The sequence below is a fragment of the Culex pipiens genome, chromosome 3 (genome assembly GCF_016801865.2).
Source record: "Culex pipiens pallens isolate TS chromosome 3, TS_CPP_V2, whole genome shotgun sequence".
NCBI lineage: Eukaryota > Metazoa > Arthropoda > Insecta > Diptera > Culicidae > Culex > Culex pipiens.
The window spans coordinates 53,828,025-53,834,024 of NC_068939.1; the positions used below are offsets into that span (position 1 = coordinate 53,828,025).

Genomic DNA, 6,000 nt, shown 5'->3' on the forward strand with positions numbered 1-6,000 from the left:
AAGGCACGTCGACGGATATGTTTTAAGGCTTATGATATAAAATAATTTTAATGAATGAAGCCCTTCCTACATCACCGTTGATCGGAAGGCACGCCGACGGAAAATTTCTGGAGAATCGCGGTCGAATTAATACTATATTTAAATCTCTAGATAGGTATCTTTCCGCAGCCGGCTGCCTAAGATTTTTAAAATTTCAACCGATAAACAAATTGCTCATGGTCGCATCACCTACCACAGTGAATCCTGACCTCATACCCATCTTACTAACCCCTCAAAACTCATGTGATACTTTGTCGGAGACGCAGTCGATTTGGCGGTCCCATCACTCAAGTATCGGCTAACATTCCCATCCACTTCCCCGTGTCTTACCACTGGTCGTGGCCGGCGTCGGTATTGATCAGCACGATAGGGACCTTTGAAAATTGCGAAGGGGTGATGATTGGTTCCTACTTTTCATCTGTGGTCCACGGAGCAATGTTTGGGGGTCCTGGTCAATAACGAAGTAGCAGCTACGGGTAGACACCAATGCTATGCTATGCAATTGAACTACAGTTTATCGGCCAACAAAGTTCGAATTTAAGATTTGTTTGATGAGTATGGTTCATCTCCAATAAATTTCAAAGTTGATGTAGGATGTTTAAAAAGTTAAAATCATTTCCCAATTTTCCAACTTTTTCTGCATTCAATTCTGGTCAGAGACAAAATGATAATTTGTCTTGAAAATAGGGTGGCGAAAACTTGGAACAATAAAACAAATTTCATTAATGTTGGGTACACAAATTGTGGAAGTTAATATACTTCTAAATATGTTCTAAATGTTCTAAATGTTAACACAACATATTTTTTTAAGTAAGTAAATTCTTACCTTAAAAGCACAGCAACGATTTCAAATTCAACAATTCACGATGTTCTGCTGAAGTGATCCTCACTGGTTTGCTTAAGCTTTATACTCCTTTCGAAGATCACCAGTTTTCTATCACCATCCACCAGACGACGAAGAAGTTAGGGGCAGTCACCTGATCGTCACACAATCAGTCAAGCGGCACGTTATCAATCCACAACACAAAAACCACGATCGATGGTCGTTGTTTTATTCAATATGATTTTTTTTATTTTCTTCTCACTTTTCACTTTTTTTTTATTTGATGCGTGTGTGTCGTACTGTAGAAAGAAACCTCAGCCATCCAACACTGCAACTCTGCCCAGCCAACAACGATCCTGCCCTGATGAAGACATTTCTTTCCTTCCCTTTTCGTTTTGTGTTTTGCTTTATCTCTTTTCTTGTTGTTATCTTTCGGCTTTTGTCGCTTTTCGCTTAGTAGCACTTGATCAGTTACACTTTTTAAACTTTCCTTCTTAATTTATCACTGTTTTCGCTCCTTCCGTTCCGTCGTTGCAGTTGTTGTTTTCGTTGTTGTTATATAACACAGCTGGTTGGTTGGTTGGTCATTTCACTGAACGAATTTTTCGATTATTACTTCTTTCCGGCACTTTTCATCCGCTAGGCACTGTGATTTTTCCTCTTTTCTTTTATTTTTATTGGGTTTTTTTTCTTCCTGTAAAACGAAAAAAGCAGCGAGCGGTGAATATCCAAGCGCACTGGGGAGGGAGTGCAACAGTTCCACGCGGTATCACACCTTTGGCGCGACTGATTGGCCCGCGAATCCCGTGCGCTGCTCCCGCGGACGACTCACGGGACTCGCGGGCGCGTCCGTACTTTGGCCCAAGCCAAAGGTGGGCTCTTCGCTCACTCGATTTGCGCGCGCTCTCTCTGTTTCTCTTGGAGAGTAGCGACACTCAAGACACTTTACTGATAAGGAAAGGGTGCATGGTTCAATTTAGGGATTTGTATCAAACAGTCAGTTAACGATTACACCGTGTAACAAAATTGGCAAAAAGCTTGCGCTAAAATTTATGGAAAGCATGAGATTTAAGGTCCACATATTATTTTTTTTATTTTATTAACAACAACAAGACCCGAGCAACGTTCTACAGAGATTGTAAGGAGAACTTGGGTGGTTACGCACCTCTACATAGAATCATTAAACAAGTCTTTTGTGCAAAGTAAAATGGTTCAAAGTTGACTTTTTGCCTTCTACTGCGGAACTAATTTTCATGGGTGTATTAAGCCTAAAACTCAAATATGAGCTTGGTTGGACGAAAACTTGAAGATATCTATGTACTTTATAAATATAAAACTAACTTAATCCACCTATGTGGTTGATGCCTTCCTCACTTTTTACCAACAATGGGTAATATGAGTGGATTAGACACATATTTCAGCTATTTTTTTAGGTCCAGAAAAATAAGTACACAGATATAACTTAAGTTGTCAGATCATCAATTTTGTGGACTCGTTAGACAGGATTTTCGATTACCTAACCAACAATGGGTCGGATGATGGATCCGGACATCGTTTACATGCATTTAAGTGAGATCCGGCTTCAAAAAAGTACATAAATATCACTTAAGTGGTCATAACTTGAGACAGGGTTGCCAGATCTTCAATGATGTGGACTCATTAGAAAGGTCTCTCGATTACCTAACCAACGATGGGTTGGATGATGGATCCGGATACAGTTTACATGCATTTAGGTGAGATCCGGCTTCAAAAAAGTACATAAATATCACTTAAGTGGTCATATCTCGAGACAGGGTTGCCAGATCTTCAATGTTGTGGACTCGTTGGAAAGGTCTCTCGATTACCTAACCAACGATGGGTCGGATGATGGATCTAGACATCGTTTACATGCATTTAAGTGAGATCCGGCTTCAAAAAAGTACATAAATATCACTTAAGTGGTCATAACTTGAGACAGGGTTGCCAGATCTTCAATGATGTGGACTCATTAGAAAGGTCTCTCGATTACCTAACCAACGATGGGTCGCATGGTGGATCCGGATACAGTTTACATGCATTTAGGTGAGATCCGGCTTCAAAAATGTACATCAATATCACTTAAGTGGTCATAACATGAGACAGGGTTGCCAGATCTTCAATGTTTTAGAATCATTGGAAAGGTCTTTCGATTACCTAATTAACGATGGGTTGGATGATGGATCTGGACATAGTTTAAATGCATTTAAGTGAGATCCGGCATCAAATTCCAGCACCCGATTCGCAACTTTTACACTTTTTTATACGTAACTTTTGAACTACTTGTCGGATCTTCAAACAATTCAATAGTGCAGTATGGGGCACCAAACCGGACCGAATGCAACTTGTTTGACTCAAATCGGATCAGCCAGTGCCGAGAAAACTTGGCAAGAATTTTGAGCACTAAAGGGAATACGCACACACATACACACACACACACACAGACATTTGTTCAGTTTTCGATTCTGAGTCGATAGGTATACATGAATATAGGTCTACGAGCTGTTTTTCAAAAGTTACTTTTTCGAGCAGGATTATAGCCTTACCTCAGTGAGGAAGGCAAAAATATGAAAACTTGATTAACATGCCCGAATTTTAACTTTTTAATCCAAAAAAGCATATGAATAGCATTATTTAGCAGTATCTACAGTTAGTTTGCAAACATAAGTTTTCAAAAATCTTAGATTTTACGAAAATATTTGTTTTGTCAAAATAATCTTTTTGTGGTCCTGTACATCGAAAATTCACTAAAACTCCATGAGTTTTAAATTGTACATCAAAGACAAAACTGAAAGGTATTTGCAATAGCTTTGGACGTTTCAGAAATAAAATTGTACACGGAAAAAATCCAATGTGAGTCTTATTAAACAATAAAACAAATTTATAGCAAGTCATGGTTTTAACTTTTTAATGAAAAAATATTTAAAAATAAATTTAACACATGTCCAATCGATTTACAAATATTCATTTATAAAATATGTAAGCATTGAGGAAATATTTATTTCGCATAAAAATTTGTCTTTTTGAAGGGGAGGGAGAATATGGATTAATTCAAAAAAAAATTAGAATTAAGATGTTTTAATTGATTTTATGACCTTAAGAATTCCTTCTAAGAAAAACTCATTTTTTTTTTAATTTTCAATTTAATTCGTTAATTTTTCAAAATTCAAGTGGAAGTGTACATTTTGTATAATTTTTTGGAACCATTTTTTAAAAATGAACTGAAAAAATAAATAAACGAACTAACTCAATATGATGTTGTTCAATTCAGTTTAAACTTTAAAGTTTGTAGAGATTCAATCAGCTTATCAAAAATTTCATATTATGATTTATTTCTGATAATATTTATTTGGTTCAGAATGGCTCAATGGCCCATTCCCCAGAAGTATTAAGGGCCTTAGAAAAGCAATGTTATGTTTCTCATTTGGCATTCAAGAAGGCAAAATTACACATTAAAGGGAAAATTATTATTAGTCAGCCGTTACCACAAATAGGCAGTTTTTGCTTCTTTAAAGAAGGGGAATTTTTACTTTTGCCAGCATTTATCTCAAGTTAAGAGAGACAAATTCAGCTTCGATGGAAAAATTCAACTTTCGGCAATAGTACAGAGAATCACAAAAAAAGGCGAAATCTTAACATTTCTCTTTAAAACAGATCACTTTTTGAAATAAATAAACTTTTTTGGGGAATGGGTCATTCTGGGGAACGGCATTCTGAGGAATGGAATTCTGGGGAATGGGATTTTGGGGAATGGGATAGACCCACGTATTTTTTAAGCAACTGGAAATTTATCATGCCCGATAAAAAAATAAATTAAATAATATTCAGATTTTTTATACAGTTTTGTTCACTTTTACCGAATTGGATGAAAATTGAATTGGTATTATCAAATATTTCAAATAGAATTGTGCAAGAAGAATTGCAAGAAGACACAATTTAAAGTAAAAATATATGATGCATAAGGGTGTCTGTAGTTGTTATAAAGCTAAAATCCATGTGGCATTATAAAACCGTGAAAAATAATTTTAAAAGAACTACTTTGTATTGTTTGAGAGGTGCCCAAAAAAGGCAAATAAAATTTGAAACTTGCTACAAATATTTGAAAAAATGAGTTGGTTTAAGGAAAGTAAACGCCAGAGATTATCTTTTCAATGAAAACTTCAAAGCTTTACTATTTTGTCCAAGAGCTGAAACCAGTATGACTTGTTCTAGAAAAGTTATTTGTCACAAATATCATAATTTCTGCACGATTTTTTCTCCTTTCAACATTTGTTTGCCTTTCTTACTAAAGGAAGGCATAGGTTTTGCTTTTGGCTCCGAAGCTTCGTAATCCGATCATTTCTCGAGAAATATTGATAGGAAAAATCTGCAAAAAATCATGGACGACCGATTGTTGACACCCGATCGATTGACAATGACTCTTAAAGTGTTCACACAAAAAAAAAATGAATAAAAAAATATTTAATTTCTTGAAGTTGTATGATTTTTAACATGCAGTCAACCTAATAATTGATCCCCTTTTCCCGGGAGTTTGAAACTCTGGGAAATTGGACGCTCTAGCAACAACCTAATCTAAATATATTTTATTTCGAAAAACTGAAAAAATAAAATAAAATTTAAAACTTACTTAATTTAACAATAGTAAAAAATACATCAAAATTTATTTTTCACCAACAGATCTATTTTTAAGATAACTATGAGCTATGAGTTATTTTTTCACAATTTTTACAAATTTTCAAGAGACGGTAAGCAACTAATGGTGGTTTACAACGATTTATTTTGAAATTGCCCAATCAATTTCCCAATTAAAGCGGAGAATCTTTAATTTGTCTAATCCGATCGCATTTCCTTATAAAAGGCTTCAATTATAACTAAATCACTCATAGAAAAATGTGTACTTGGAATCTTCTAAAGATAGAGTGAACCCTTTATAGATCTCTTATTTTTGTATACACATTTTTAAGAATATTTAAAGCTATTACTTTCAAAGAAGATTAAAATCCAGTATTAAAAACTGTTATTCTAGTAAATAATTTCAACACCTTTGCAGCACACTTAATACAAAACACATATTCTAGTCATCAATGGCGGCACGATTGTTTGCACAGGCCAAAGGTGTGATG

The 6,000-nt window shown here is 35.3% G+C and overlaps 1 protein-coding gene across 2 annotated transcripts in view; it reads right to left on the reverse strand.

The window, feature by feature from the left end:
• Positions 1 to 1,631, reverse strand: part of LOC120430654 (protein windpipe) — a 62,228-nt gene extending 60,597 nt beyond the window's left edge. For both annotated transcript variants that reach the window (XM_052709345.1, XM_052709344.1), the window contains exon 1: positions 866 to 1,631. The gene's annotated coding sequence lies outside the window, so the exon portion shown is untranslated. The remainder of the gene's footprint in view (positions 1 to 865) is intronic.
• Between the last annotated feature and the right edge of the window lie 4,369 nt (positions 1,632 to 6,000).